This window comes from Pongo abelii, chromosome X (genome assembly GCF_028885655.2).
Source record: "Pongo abelii isolate AG06213 chromosome X, NHGRI_mPonAbe1-v2.0_pri, whole genome shotgun sequence".
NCBI lineage: Eukaryota > Metazoa > Chordata > Mammalia > Primates > Hominidae > Pongo > Pongo abelii.
The window spans coordinates 14,751,605-14,767,630 of record NC_072008.2 but is presented as its reverse complement, the minus strand read 5'-3'; the positions used below and the strand labels follow the sequence as shown (position 1 = coordinate 14,767,630).

The 16,026-nt window shown below is 41.3% G+C and overlaps 2 protein-coding genes across 4 annotated transcripts in view; one reads left to right on the top strand and one right to left on the bottom strand.

Annotated features, from left to right (window-relative positions):
• Window positions 1-12,444, top strand: part of FANCB (FA complementation group B) — a 183,068-nt gene extending 170,624 nt beyond the window's left edge. The window contains 2 exon segments of the mRNA XM_063721230.1: window positions 3,041-3,118; window positions 3,676-12,444. The gene's annotated coding sequence lies outside the window, so the exon portion shown is untranslated.
• Window positions 1-16,026, bottom strand: part of GLRA2 (glycine receptor alpha 2) — a 299,238-nt gene that overhangs the window by 17,678 nt on the left and 265,534 nt on the right. The window lies entirely within an intron of this gene.

The window sequence follows — 16,026 nt, the reverse complement described above, 5'->3', positions numbered from 1 at the left end:
CCAGAACCTAATAACTTCTTGCCATCTCCAACACTACATGCTGGTCTGAGCCACCCCTTGGTGGCTCATCAGGATAATTCCCACCAGAATTATTGCAGTAGTCATCTACATGGTCTGCTGGCTTCTAGACCTGTCCTCCCAACAATAATGTCTATTCTCAACATAGCAAATAAAGGGATTCTGTTAAATTTCCAGTCAAATCAGGTCATCTTCAGCTCAAAACTCTCCAGTGGTTCTCCTCATAAGTCCTTGTAACATCCCCTTTACCTCTCAGACCTTAACTCCTGCTGTTCTCTCTCTAGCCCAGGAGTCAGCAAACGTTTTCTGTAAAGGGCTAGATAGTAAACCTTTTAGGCTTTGTGGGCCTTGCAAACTCTGAAGTCTTTGTCTTTTCAATGTATATTTTTAATAGAATTTTCTATAGTGAAATATATATTTCACTCTTCTTTGGATCATACCTCACCTACAGCACCACATTTTAAATGGACTAGAAGTAATTGTTTAAAAATAATTGTTTGGCTTTCTGTTCAAAATCTATCAAGCAGAAATGTTTTCATTTAATGTCATCTGTAGCCTTAGAGAGTAGTTTAGAAATTGATAATATGGCTGTGATATTTCAATTCCTCATAAGAGAAGCAATGCCTTGCATATGGAAATTCTTTCACAGCACTTTCTGTCAATTCTGCTCTAGCTAGAGTGCTCAAAAGACACAAAATTCTAAGCAGCATGAAGGTGAACATCTTCCATCTGGAGTATGAGCTGTTTGATTATTAATATCATTTGCCATCTGTTCAGGGTGCAAGGTGAATGTTGAGACTGGAGGGGTCAGCTGATTAGGGGATGAACCCACTACTAAACTCAAAACAATAATAATAGCATCAGTGACAAATCACATCAAGCATTTACTTGTTTACTAACTTGGATGATCCTGACTGCCAAATTCTCTAGATCTTTATCGTGCTTCAACTTCTCTCTCTATATATATTCACACACTTGGTGCCAAAGTGGTTATTGTATGGGATTATCTGTTGTTTATCTGGCACCACCACTCCTTAGGCATCTGCCTAAGGCTGGGAAGAACTACATTTACCAGAATTCTCTTCTGGATTGGTTGCAGGTTAGGATTTTTCAGTAAGAGAAACTTGGAAGATCTGGAAGGTAGAAAGGAAGCAGAGGCTGTTACTTTTGGGAATCACTGGGGTCAGAAGAGGCTGCTTTGTTAAACACAGTGGCTAGACCTTTCTGTGGACGCCCACTTTATGATCTTACTTTGGTGCCTAGACCTGGTGACTTCTCAGATTTTTCTGTGAACACTTGGTTTTCTACTCAGAACTTCATGTTAAGTCCCATCCTTTGACTATTGCCTTTTAGACCTTAATCTCCCCAGTTGCTCCCCCACATTCATATAAAGCCTAATTTCTATATTAAACCCTTGATTTTGGTACTACTCTTAATGTCTTTGTCTTCATGACTATACCCAGATGGACACAGGTATACAGTTACTCCAGACTTTTTACTACAAAACACCATTTTAATGCAAGTAACTATAGTTTTTTTTTTTCAATTAAGAGTGATTATCTTAATGTACCAAGCGTTGGACAGAAACAAGGATAAAGACAAAATCCTGCACTTGAAGTCAGTGTGTGATTAGTGGAGGGGATCTAGAACATGTAGACGAGTGATTCTCAACTAGGGTCAATTTTGCCCCCTGGGGGATGTTTGGCAATGTCTGGAGACATTTTGGTTGTCACAACTGGGAGAAGGTGTTTTACTGGCATCTAGTGGATAGAGGCCAGGATACTGCTGAACATCCTGCAATGCACAAGACAGCCCCCACCACAAAGCCTGAATTATCTAGCATCAAATCTCAACAGTGCTAAGGTTGGGAAACCCTGATATAGACAAATGACTATAATATAATGTGATATCTGCTCTGGCAAAGGAACAGACCACCAGATACTATGGAAAAGGTAATGTTATGCCAAGGCAATTGAAGGAAAGCTAGATGGCATTTTTTTTTCTATAGTAACATGACAAAATGCACTGCCTGTGCCATTTGGCCATTAGTTGGTATCTTTGAACCATCTGGCATCTTAATCGCGGAAGATTTGTTACAAAGGACAGAAACTCACTCATGGTAGCTTAAATAAATGGGACTGTCTTTAAGGAATTACTATAAGAAAATTATTGCAAGATAATCTCATAAGTTTCCAAAGATAGGGAAGCAATGCCCTGTAAAGATGAGAAGCCTGGGCTCTGGAGCCAAAATTCTGGTTTCAAATCTTGGCTCTGCCACTAACCATTGTGGGAACAGGGTAACTCACTTACTACATGCCTCAGTCTCTTGTAGTAAAATAGGGATGATATCTCCTTCCTTAGAGGGTTTTTTGAGAGGATTCAGAGAAATGTACATTAAAAGCTTACATGCCTGGTATATAGTGTATGCTCAATAAATGTTAGCATGATGGTATACACAGGGCTATCTAGCCCAGGAGCTCCAATGACCAAGTCAGGAAGTGAGATTGTTCTCAATTTCTCAGGGCTCATACTCTCTCCAATTTCTGCTCTTCTCTTACCAGGTTCCCATAATCATGCATGTTCCAGTCAGGCCACACCAGCCTCAACTCTATGTGAAACTGTTCAACTCAAGTCCTCACTATCATCTAATTAGAGTATCAGAACCTCTGTTTGAATTCTTGAAAGAGAGAATCTCATTGATATTCCAATTTATAAACAGTTGTCCCTGGGTCACTGGATAGAAAAAGGAGTAGGATTATGAGATACAAACAGGACAGATTGAGAATAAGTTTGGGGGCAAGGGAACCCTCCCAGGGTGGTGAATGTTCCTGAAAGTGACAACACATGAGGAAGCATAGAAGGAACAAGAATAGAAGGAACAACAAAGGCTGGCCTTGAGAAGAGATAAGCCTGGCTGATATGACAAGTATTTTCAAAAGAATGAAGGGCTCTTTTGAGTTCACTCATATTTGTATTAATGGCTCCAAGGAAACTAATCAGAGACTATTGGTTGATATTACAGGGAGACAGAATTCAACTCTGTATGAGGATGAACTTTTAACAACTCTGTGACTGAACATGGAACATACCACCTTGGAAGGTAATGAACTCACCATTGCTAGAAATAGTCAAGTATTCAGCCATTTGTTGGAAATGTTGAATGGGTTAGGGGACTAGGTGAAAATTTATATCTCTTCTATTTACGGAGTCTCTGTGTATAAAAACTGCTAAGTTAAGAAGTCTAAGAGGATAAACCACATTGAAGGTGCCGACCCAAGTTCAGGAAAGATGTATTTGATAAGCTGTGTCCTGCTATGGCCATCCATAATCTCTCAGAAGTTTCTAGTCTAGTTTTGAGAAACCCTGTTCTAATATAATCAACCGTAACAGCAGTTCAGTTCAGGCATATTTTCCTCTTTCAGTTATCTTTGACTTACATAATATTTTATTTCATCATTTTTAAGGGTTTTAATTAGGCAACAAGTCCCTTTGCTGCTGTTATAATTTTGAAGATGACTCTAATATAGAATATAGAATAAGAAAACTCCTAATATAGTAACATGTAACCTCACATTATGTAAATAATGAATTTATGTCCTTTTAGAGGCTGACACGTGGTGTTCACAGAGGCCTGTCTTTATTATATTGTTTTGATAGCCTAGAGGCTTCAAGCAATGATATCAACCTTCCAGATAGCCACTGCTTTCTTTCCTCTCTTCCCTGTTACTGCTCAATTTCTGCTGGAAGTAGCTCAGAGGGATGAAAGTCAATGCTGTTTGCAGTGGAAGTTTGGTGAGTTGTTTGTTTCTGCAGGGGGCTCAGTAAACTCAAGAACTGAGAACGCAATCACTAGGATCAGATCTATATTTGGTCTGGCCCTCGATGTCTTCCCACCAACTTAGAAGAGACAGATTAGGTTCATGATGAAATCGCCCAGGTGTGACTTGGAGAAGTGTTAGGAGGTTTCTAGCAGAGGGGCAGTGAGGCATGTCCTGAGGAGAGAGACATCTGTGGGCCATCACGTCATTGCTTTCCACAGCTGCAGAACAAATGTGTTTCTCCAGGTGAAAAACTATAAACCTGCTTTCTCTGGCCAATCTTATCTCCTGAATTTGAATGATGTTGGTAAGCTAGCTCTTCTTTAATGAATATGGACTGTAGGTTCTGTTTTAAAATTAGCAGTTACTGAAGCAGGTGAACACTGTAAACCATCAGGAGGCACTTTCCTATTGCTTCTCTCAAGGACATTCAAAGCAGCAGAGTAAGGAGGGGGTACAGCTCAGAGGTAGAGCATTGGACTGCAGATCAAAGCAGCAGAGTGAACCAGAAACACAGTCTATGCTCCATTATTCTGGCTTATGATTTAGCTTTGCAGATCATCTCTGTCCTAGCTCCCTTATGCTTTCCCTGCAACCATTTGTTTGTTCACTGTCGCTTATAGCTTATACGCAACTCTTGCTGGAAAAAAATGGAAAAAGAAAATGGAAAATTATGGATAAAATGAGAGTTTGTTTGGTGGAGTATCTGTAGTGCATTTCCAAGAGTTCCCCTTTTCTCTGCTTCATTATTACGGTTACCAGATTTAATATTTCAGAGAGAAAACTTGTCTATAGGCCCAGAGGGAAGATTGATTGAAGTAAACACAGAAGACAGATTGGTCACTATGGGAAAATAATGCCAGTATCTGTTGATCTAATTGTTGACCAACTGAGTTTCTAGTTAAGAAAGTGTGCATGAAGGTATGTAACACAGTATTTGGCACATGATGGGGAGTTTGTAGCCCTTTGCCGCTCCTTTTTTAAGAGACAGGGTCTTGCTCTGTTGTCCGGGCTGCAGTGCAGTGCTGCGATCATAGCTCACTGCAGCCCTGAACTGCTGGTCTACGTGATCCTCCCATCTCAGCCACTCAAGTAGCTGGGATTACAGGCATGCACCACTGGGCCCAGCTCTCCCTTTCCTTTTCAAAGATGTCAATACAATAGTTATAATCAGAGGCAAAAAGGAAAACCTGATATGGTTCTAAGAGGATATATTTTCATAGAAAATGGACTTAACTCCTGAGTTGCTGTCTCTCTCTCTCTCTCTTTTTTTTTTCTTTTTGTGTGGAGACGGAGTTTCTCTCTTGTTGCCCAGGCTAGAGTGCAATGGTGCGATCTCGGCTCACTGCAACCTCCACCTCCCAAGTTCAAGTGATTCTCCTGCCTCAGCCTCCCGAGTAGCTGGGATTACAGGCGTGAACCACCGTGCCCGGCTAATTTTGTATTTTTAGTAGAGACGGGGTTTCTCCATGTTGGTCAGGCTGGTCTCAAACTCCTGACCTCAGGCCATCTGCCCACCTCGGCCTCCCAAAGTGCTGGGATTACAGGCGTGAGCCACTGTGCCTGGCCTGATGTTTCTCTTTTCCCCCAGCTGTGTGCTGTATAATTGGGTAGATGTTGTGTCCAGCTGAGGATGACACAGCTTGAACTCCGAAGGCAGGTCACGGAGTGATGAGCCCACTGGGTCATGGGCATCATAATACTCAGGTGGCGTGTGAGTGTGGGCTGGCCAAACAGAAGCAAGGGCTTAGCAAGTGTCAGTGAGGTGCAATATAGTTAGTGCAACATATACCTCCCGTCCATGTCATCATGGCAACCAAATGACCCCTCCTACTGTGTCTGTGACTGCCTCTTGAGGGTATGTGAGAAGGTTTAAGCCTGACATGGTCAGGTGAATTTGTTTACCTGGCCTGATCCACCCTGAGAGCACTGGCTTTCAAAACTTTTTGCTGTGAAATACTGCAGGTTCTCACTTATATGTGGAATCCAAAATAATCAAACTCACAGAAGCAGAGAGTAGAATGGTGGTTGCCAAGGGATAGAGTGAGGGGAAACGGGAAGATGTTGGTCAAGAGATACAAAGTTTCAGTTCTGCCAGATGAATAAGCTCTGGAGATCTAATGTACAACAATGTGACTATAGTTAACAATACTGTATTGTATACTTGAAATTTGCTAAGGGGGTAGATCTTTAGTGTTCTCATGAAAGAAAGAAAGAAAGGGAGGGGGGGAAGGAAAGAAGGTAGAAAGGAAGGAAAAAAAAAGAAACTGGTAACTATGTGAGATGATGGACATGTTAATTAGTTTAATCATGGTGATTATTTCACAGTGTATACATATATCAAATCATCGTCGTATACCTTAAATATATATGATTTCTAATTGTCAATTATACCTTAAAAAAAGCTAGAAAAAAAATAAAGACTGTCATCTAACAGTGCATGCAACACGCACGCGTGCACACTCACACACACACACACACCTTTTTTGCTGTCACTCAAAGTAGGAAAACATATTTTCCATTACTAACCCGGACACACATACACACACTTCCACACACATTAATATATCTAATGGCAACAAAAGTTTCATAAAGTAGTATTTACTTTTACAAAGCAGGATATACCATGACATTTTCTTTGTTGTTGTTGTTGTTTTTTGGTTTTTTTAGAGGGTGGAGGGTGGAGGGCGGGGTGTGGGTTAAAAAACTACCTATCAGGTTCTAAGCTCACTACCAGGGTGAAGGGATTCATACTCCAAACTCAGTATCATGCAATATTCTCATGTCAAAAAGCAAGCGAAAGGAAGAGAAAGGAAATACTTCATAAGTATTGGCTGTATGCAAGGCACTGTTCTTCACGTGCATAATCTTGCTTGCTCCTAACAGCAGCCCATGAGAAAGGACTTTATTAGACTCTTTCTACAGATGAAGAAACTAAGACCCAGAGTGGTTAGGCCATGATTCTAATCACCCAGCAAATAAAGCACCAGCCAGGATTTAGATTCAGCCAGCTGGACTCCTGGCCCTAAGCTTATGTCACTATGTCATGCTTCTCTCTCATATTCTTTTTTGCATGTTTTGGAGAGAAAAAGTATATATTATTAAGAGGACAGGAATTCAATGGCAGTAATTCCAGGAAATGGTGCTGTAATGAAACATATTGACAGGATAGGGTACTTGGCTGGGATGAAGAAGGCTGACTTTAAGACAGGTATTTTTGTAAGTTTTATTTTCATCAATCTGTCCTAAAAGACAGGAAGTGTGAAAGAACATTCAATGATTCTGTGTTGAATTAAGGCATCTCAGGTCTGGCAGTCAGGAATTGGCTGTACGACATTCAGCAAACCTTATAAACTCCCTGTGGAGATATCACTGCCAAACTACCATAATTTGAAGCATTTTGTGCTTTCCAGAATGAAGTTGTATGACTATTTAGAATTATTGTTTTACTACAATGCATGTGTGCACAGTTCAATCTTGTTAACAAAGGTGAAGCTCCTCACTCTATCATGGATCCTGTTGCATGCCATTTCAGATCATTTCCTCCTTGTGTATGTGAACACAGAGCTGAGAAGGAACCTTCTCAGTTATAGGAAAAGGTCTTTCATGGGGTTCCCATTTGGCTCGTGATACCAGAAAGATAATCCTAGGCTACTTAGTGATTACTCTTCTTGAGAGAAACAAAACAACAGGCAACATAGGGTTAAATTACTCTATATGATTGAAATCTTTCACAATTAAAAATAAATAAAATTTAGTGCAAAACACAAGCAGCCATAGTAATAAACTTAACATTTCTTACCAAGTGAAAATAATTCTATTTAAAGCTTTGGAGCTTTTTACCATGTCTTAATAGTATGCCTTGTTTTAGACTGCATATTGCAACATGCATACAGTTTAAAAGTGGACTCTCTGCAATATATTCTAGAGCAGCACTTCTCAAGCTTTAATGTGCTAGTGAATCTCCTGAGAATCCTGTTATAAAGCATGTTTTGATTCCACAGGTGTGGGGTAGGGCCTGAGAGGCTGCATTTCTAGCAAGCTGTAGGTGATGCTGATGCTGCTGGTCAACAGATGACATTTAAAGAAGCAAGGTTCTCAAACTTGGCTTCACATTGCAACCACCTGGGAAGCCTTATAAAACCAAGATGTCTGGGCTCTACACCTAAATATTCTGATTTAATGGTCTGAGGTGGGGTCTGGGCATTTAGATTTTAAAAAGCTCCCAGGTGTCTCTAGTGTGTAACCAGGATTGAGAACCGTGCTGTAATGGGTTACCTTGTTTCTAGAAAATACCAGAGCTCATTTCTGGTATGACTTCTGTTGCTCTTGAACAAATCCTAGCAGCAGCAGATAGAGTGGAATGAAGTGGAGGCATTTAATAACTTAACCTCCTGATGTTTTTACACCCATGTCAACATGTCAACATTTTGAAAAGCAATTAAATCATACACCCAACAAAATTCATGCCCCTGTTCATTACCAGTACAAAGAACCATATTTTGGATCCCTGATTTGCTATATGATGTAAATAAAAAGAACTTTATGTAGAGTAAAAGAGTTCACTTACAAAAGAGGAAATTCTTAATGAAAGGTTTTTCTGACTGTTTTGTCAACTGGGTTATACTAGCTCTAATTAATTACTCCTGACAAGAGTGACATCTTTATTCATAAGCAGATTGCACTCATGAAGCTAAACCTCAGTCCTCTGTGGGCACAGCATGCTTCTGTCCCTTAGATTAGGGTTTTTCAAACTTGACACTATCCATATTCGGGTCAGATGATTCTTTGCTATGGGCACCATCCTGTGCACTGTAGGATGTTTAGCAGCATCCCTGGTCTCACTCATTAGAGTTCAGCAACACACACAGTCCCCAACCCCAAGTTGTGAAAACTCAAAACGCCTCCATACATTGCCAAATGTCCCCTGGGGTAGGGAAAAATAGCTCCTGGTTGAGAACCACTGCCTTAGATCAAACAAAGCTTCCGTGTGACTGACTCTCACTTTCCCCTTGAAGGTCTTGGAGTGGGAAGCTCTCCAGGTTCATCTGACGTAAATGTGTATCAGCAAGGCAGGATAAGGCTACTTTCTAATGAGCATTAAATGCCACCTTAAAGAGTGTAGTTTTCATTACCTATTTAATTATTTAATCTCTGTTTCATTTACTGACAATAACAAGATGAGTTTAGAATAACTTACAGTTAACATTCTAAGATAAAATGAACTTTACAAATGCTGCTTCTTTCTTGAGAATCTCCCCCCTCCTTAAGAGCTGGAAGTACACTATACTCTCCCTTCCTGGGAATTGCCACAGCTCCAACTGTAACTCTTTTATGGTTCTTAAAATTCTCTACCTCATATTAGAACATTTTTGTACTTTTTTTCTGATATTGACCTCTAAAATTTTGTGAAAACAGGTTTCAAGCAGTTTTTGTTTTTTATCTGCCCCTTATCTAAAACAAAACACTGTACAAGGCAAGCATTCAAAAAATATTTGTTGAAGAAATGAAATCTAGGACTGTCTAGCAGCTTAGAATGAAAACTAAGAGCAGCTTAGAATGAAAACTAAGAAGGCAGGGGTCGTTTCCTTTTACCCGCTCCTGCACAGAGCCAAGGTCATTTATTTTATAAACGGTTATACTTGCGTCTGATGCTGCCTCATCAATCAGGTGGGAAATAACTCCATTTAAACATATTGTCCCCAAATCAGCTTGTTAATAACAGTGATAGAGACAAATTACTACTATGATTAGGCAAACCCACATCTCTCTGATGTAATGCCAAGGAAGCACCAGACTTTTCTGTCATTTAGCTCGATCTTTTTATGAAAGTCCAGTTATGCTGAAATAACTACAGCTCAAGTTGCCACCAAGAATCTTATACCATTGTGCGGGATCTGGATTTTAAAGTGGAAAAAAAGAATCTTACACCAATTAAGAGCTAGATAGTGAAAGAAGGTTCAAGGTATCTACCATCATAGCCTTTATGAAACACTAGCAGAGCTGAAGGCACAGGCTTGATTTCAGGGACATAAAGCAATAGAATTGTGTTATGAAACCTGTTTTAGAAGCTCAGCAGCACAGAAATATTTTAGCAATGCCAACTGTAAGGTACAATAAAGATAATGTAGTTGTTTATCTGTCATTTGAATAAACCATTGTTTGACTCCCATTGTTTGCCACTTGCTGCTCCTAGATTCCCTCTGTTTCCACACCGTAGGCACAGAAAGTCCTCTAGAATCTGTTTGGTGTTTAGTGGGGAGGCCGAGGATGGGGTTCAGTGGGTTGTGATTCTCATGAGGTCCTTGGCCTAGGAGGCATTGCACCTTAGTTTGTTTTTGTTCTCTCCAAAGCAACCGTGAGATGAGGGATTGCATGCAAGAGGTTTACTTGGGAGGCAACAACAGAAGTGTGGTGAGGGAGTGGGGAAGTAGGACAAGGAAAGGAGAAAAGTCAGTAAAGGATGTGTGAATAATCAGCAGGTGACCATGGTTGCCAAATGGGGCTCAAACCTCTGAGAGACTGAGACTTGACTTACCAAGGGTTGAGGAAGCTTGGTATTTGGCCACCAACTCCCAGTTCTTAGTGGTTGAGGGCCACTCCTTTAGCATTCACCTCCTGGCACTTCTGGACTGCCCTGAGTGTGCATGGAGCATGCTACAGTGCCCAACGGATGCTCTCAGAGTTGCAGTGGAAACCATTGCTCTTTGTGGTAGGCAGGATAATGCCTACCAAAGATGTCTGTGTCCTAATCCTTGGAACCTGTGAATATGTTATCCTACAAAGCAGAGGGGCTTTGCGGATGTGATTAAGAAACTAAGGATGGGAAGAGGGCCCTAGATGATCTAGGTGGCCACAATTTAATCACATAACTCTTACAAATGGAGAACCTTTCTCAACTGTGGTCAGAGGTAGACATGGCAATGGAAGAAGGGTCAGAGAAATGCAATGTTATGGCTTTGAACAACTTTCCCCTTTGGAGAAAGGGGACTATGAGCCAAGGAATGTAAGTAGCCTCTAGAAGTTGGAAAAGTCAAGAAATCAGATTCTCCCCTACAACACTGTTATATAAATGAGCCAAAGATGGCCTCTGAGTGTTGTCCCCTTGGTTGTTTATTTCCCCACTACAGTTTGAGACCTGTTATCTCAAAAGCTTGCTGGCACCAAACTCAAATTTTACACATTCCATTATTTTAAAAATAGCCTAAACGAGCAGATTTTTAGCCATCTAGAGCCTGACTGCTTTGCATAGCCCATGAAACCATGCCTAGCATCTGCTGGCCATTGATAAGATAGAGCCTTGCACTTATAAGGCCCCATGGCACTGCTGCTCTTTGAAGCTCTCTGACCCAGAGGCTCCCCCACTGTGCAACTGAGCAACATCACCTAGACAGGTGAGCCCCCTCTAATTCACCTCCCCACTGGGAGTCCCCTTGTCCTCTCCTCTCTGTATGGTGGCCCCTCTCTCCAAGCCTCTGGATCATTTCATGCTGTGAGGAGCCACCTTTTCACGCAACCCTGTCCAAGTGCCACCCAATAAACTTTGTTGTGTATTACTGCCTGCGTGGTCATATCTTTTTCTTTGATATGGCCCCCAATCCCTTGAACCCCCGTGACAACCCTCCAGAAGCAATGCAGTCCTGCCAATACCTTGATTTTAACCTAGTGAGGCCCATTTTGGATTTCTGACCTATAGAACTGTAGATAATAAGTTTTTCCTGTTTTAAGCCATTAAGTTTGTAGTGATTTGTTACAGCAATGATAAGACACCTTTGTTACTGCAAAGAATTCAAACCAGAAAGCCACTTTTATATTCACACTTAAGACAAGCTTTGCTAAGTTTATAATATACATCCCAGATTTGGAAAGCTAGTTCTAGCAAAATTACAAAAAGGCAAACTAAAATAGTAATAATGATCTATGCCTCTAGGGAGGGGCTTCAGGGAAGTGTAGACTAATTATACAATTAAGGGTGTTTTTAAGTTGAAATGCTGAAGCAGCATTTTCCTGATCTTGTGCCTTATTCCAATCTGATCCTTTCTATACAGAGTGATATTTCCACAGTTCCAATCTGATTGTAGCATTCTATCATTTATAAAGCCTTTTGGTGGCTCCAAGTTCAAGAGCAACTGAAGTCTTCCTTCCTTTTAGGCCCCATGCTTTAGCATTTTCCAGACTCAACTCTTTATGATGTAGTGAAAGCACAATGTCGTTTCTAACATCTGAACCTCTGCATAACTGTTTCCTCAGCCTGGATATCCTCTTAATTTTCTTTTGACCTGGCAAATTTGTACTCCTGTGTCAAGACCCAGACAAAGGCTCAACTCCCTGGCACTACCAAGCGCAGAAGATGCTTTGTCCTCGGTCACCACTTTAAATCATGCACTTAAAGCTTTCCCATAGCACACAACATTCTGCATTGAAATATTTGTCTGAGCCTGTCTACCCCAGTAAACAAAACAACACAAAAAGTACACTAGTTGATACAAGTTTTCTTTCTCATTTAAACATTGAACTCCCTTCAAAAAATCTGTAAAGCAAAACTCCCTTAAGAAGATCTGTGCAAACTAGAACTTCAACTAAATTTGATAGCTATAGAAATATAAAGAATCATTGAAATTAAAAGCTAGAGTTAACTGTTTTATCGCAAATAAAGAAGTAAATAAGTGGGCTAACTGCCACATTTTATTGCTTACATTTATTTCACTTATGTGTAAAATATTCTCGTTTCATTCTCATCTCTTCTTTACAATATCCCCATTTCTCTACCCTGCTTGGACCATCACGTGATTCATATTTTTATCCATTCATCCATCCTGTCTGGCAAAACCCTCAGCTTGGATCCAAGATTGGCTTCACGGGCATGCAACCTGTGCAGACACACAGGGTCCATACACAGAGGGGTGCTAGGCTTAGTTTAATGCTCTGCTGTTGCCATCTTGAAATTCTTAATCGTTTTTGAACCAGGGGTTGCCCATTTTTATTTCAGTCAGTCCTGCCTGGATCAGTTGTGGAACCCACCATCTTGTTATTCTAGGCTGCTGAGCTCCTCTGGAGAACCTCACCGAATCCAGCACATTGATGCCCCTACATATCCAATTTCCCCTACGTCCGGTGGACCCTAAGGCTGCTTGAGAAAACTTCTGTGGGTTCCCGGTGATGTATTTCGCAATTCACAAACATTTCAAAGTTTTTCCACTGTTCTCACACCTCCTACTCTGTCACCTCCCTCTTTATTCTCTGAAAATGAATGTGTTTCCTGTGTCACAGAAAACAATCAGATGCCATCATGTGGGGATTCCTTCAAAATCCTGTCTGCCTACCCACCCACCCACAAACCTGCCATGTCCTTATTCTTATTCCTCCTTTCGTCTCCCAGTTATCAGAAGGAATACCTTCTACTGGGTATGGCTAGTGGCTTCACCTAAGCATGCTCTCCCACCTTTCCTCAAAACTCCTGTAAGTAATATTATTCTCTCTATAAACAACTCTCTCATCAGCATTTAAATGTACTCAAGTTGCTCATTTAAAAAACACTAAATAAAAAGCAAAAGAACCAACCAACCAACCAACCAACAAAAAAAATCCATGGCCTATATGCCTCCTCAGCCACTTCTGTCTCTTTTTCTTGGATAAAATGGCTGCATTCAATGTCCTCACTTCCTCACTGTCCACTTCACGACTATACTTCCTAAAATCTTGTGTCTGCCTCCGTCTCTCCATCGAGCCTGCTGTTGTTGAGGTTACCAATGTCCTCTGACTTCCTAAAAAACATGGCTGCTTCTTAGTTTTTATTTTATGTGAACTCCACATCTTTAGATACTATGAATTTTCTTCCTGGATATGTTTCTTTTTCTAGCCTCTGAGTGATTACATAGCCCTCTGACCTTCTCTGTCTCTCTCATAGGCTCCTTTCCCTCTGCCTATCTCTGATATGCTGGTGCTCACAGGGCTTTGCCCTCAGCCCTCTGCCTTGCCTTACACTGCCTTCCCTTACACTGCCTTCCCCTTCCATTTCCCCTTCCTGCTCCTTCCTGCTCCTTCCCTGCCCCTTCCTGCTCTTTCTCAACCTTTCTCCTCCACTTCTCTTCTCACTCTGTACACTCCTGCTGGGTAATCTCATCCACTTCCATACCTTTAACCTCCATCTATATCCTAATGACTTCTCAGCATGTCTGTCCAACCCAGTCCTCTCTCTTGAGTGCTGGACTGCCTCATGGACATCGCTACCTCCATCTCTCACATTTCACCTATCCCACACTGAACTTAATCTTTGCCCTCCCCGTCACCAATCAAATCTTGTAAGACTACAGTCCCCCTCTTGATAAAGCCATACTCCCGGAAGTCATCTTAGACTTCTTCCTCTTTGCGTTTCATATATTTAATTAGTACATGTTCTGTTGATTTTGCTTTCTTATTTTTTAAAAGGCCATTTAATTTCTTAATACTTTTCGGGCCCTTATCACCCCTGGTTTTGATTACAACAAGAACCTTCTATTGTTTTCCTTAGTCCTGCACTGTTCAAGACGTGCTCCAGAATGCTTCTCCAGAGTGCTAGATTGCTCTTTCCATAATGCAAATCTGACCATGCCATTTCCCTGTAAATACCCTTAACGTCTCCTCATCACCTTCAGGAGGAATTTCAACCTTCTTAGCATGGTGCAGTCTTTCCTTGCCCGGAACCTGCTTAGTTCCCCAGCCTTCTGTTTTGGTACTCATATTTAAGGGAGCCCAGGTATTGGCTTGGTGCTTGTCTTAGTTGGCTTTTTCTAGAAGACTCTGAGGCAGAAATGTGAGTTCAATTACTTTATTTGGGACATGATCTCAGGAAGCACCAGTAGAGGCATGGGGAAGTGAGGCAAAGCAAGGAAAGGCATCAATTCAGGGTGCATTAGTAAGTCAGTTTCACTGTGGGCAACTGGGGCTCAATCCCACTGGGAGCCAATATAAAACATAACCTCAGAGGGACGAGGAAACTAAGATATTTATTCCCAGGCCCCAACTATGATTGGTGGAGGGCTGTTCCTGGAGTAAGTCACCCTCTGTCTCCCCACATCAAGGCAGAGTGAAGCTTGCAGTAGGAAGCCCATCAGAGTATATAGAAACAATGAGTGCCATGGAAATATGGATGGGATATTGATAATATCTACCACAGGCCCCCTCCGTGTTTTTCCATAGCACTTCTATGGCCCGTATCATGATACGTATCATATGTATGTAGACTAATAGGCAGATACATTTCCTGTTTTTCCCTGGACTATGAATTTCCCAAGGGCAGAGCCTACTGGACTTTGTGGATGGCTCGTAGTAAGTGTGCAAGACATTTACACTGAGTATATGAATGAATGAACAAAATGAGATAATCTGAAGAGATGAGACTGAGGGTAAGGGAAATAGAAATTTTTTTTTTATTATACTTTAAGTTTTAGGGTACATGTGCACAATGTGCAGATTAGTTACATATGTATACATGTGCCATGTTGGTGTGCTGCACCCACTAACTCGTCATCTAGCATTAGGTATATCTCCCAATGCTATCCCTCCCCCTTCCCCCCACCCCACAACAGTCCCCAGAGTGTGATGTTCCCCTTTCTGTGTCCATGTGTTCTCATTGTTCAATTCCCACCTATGAATGAGAACATGCGGTGTTTGGTTTTTTGTCCTTGCGATAGTTTACTGAGAATGATGATTTCCAATTTCCTACCTCTAATTTTCTTCTCTTAATTTTCTATTTCCAATTTTGGAAGAAGAAAATTAGAGGTAGGAAAATGTGATTCAGTAGGAAGGAAGGTAGGAAAGGAAATTGAGAAAATGGGAAATGGTCTGAGATAAAGTAACAGTTGGAGGGAGACACTAAAATGACAGGGTTTTCATTTGCAAGACTACTTCTACAAGTTGCTTCGTATTGTTGCAAAAGAGAATTCCATATTGCAAGCCCTAAAATAACAGTCTGTCATAATACCTAGAAAAATGGAACATGCTTAGAAGAAAACACCTTAAAAATATTTGAGGTCTTGACCGGGCGCGGTAGCTCATGCCTGTAATCCCAGCACTTTCGGAGGCCGAGGCGGGCGGATCACAAGGTCAGGAGATCGAGACTACGGTGAAACCCCGCCTCTACTAAAAATACAAAAAATTAGCCGGGCGCGGTGGCGGGCGCCTATAGTCCCAGCTACTCGGGAGGCTGAGG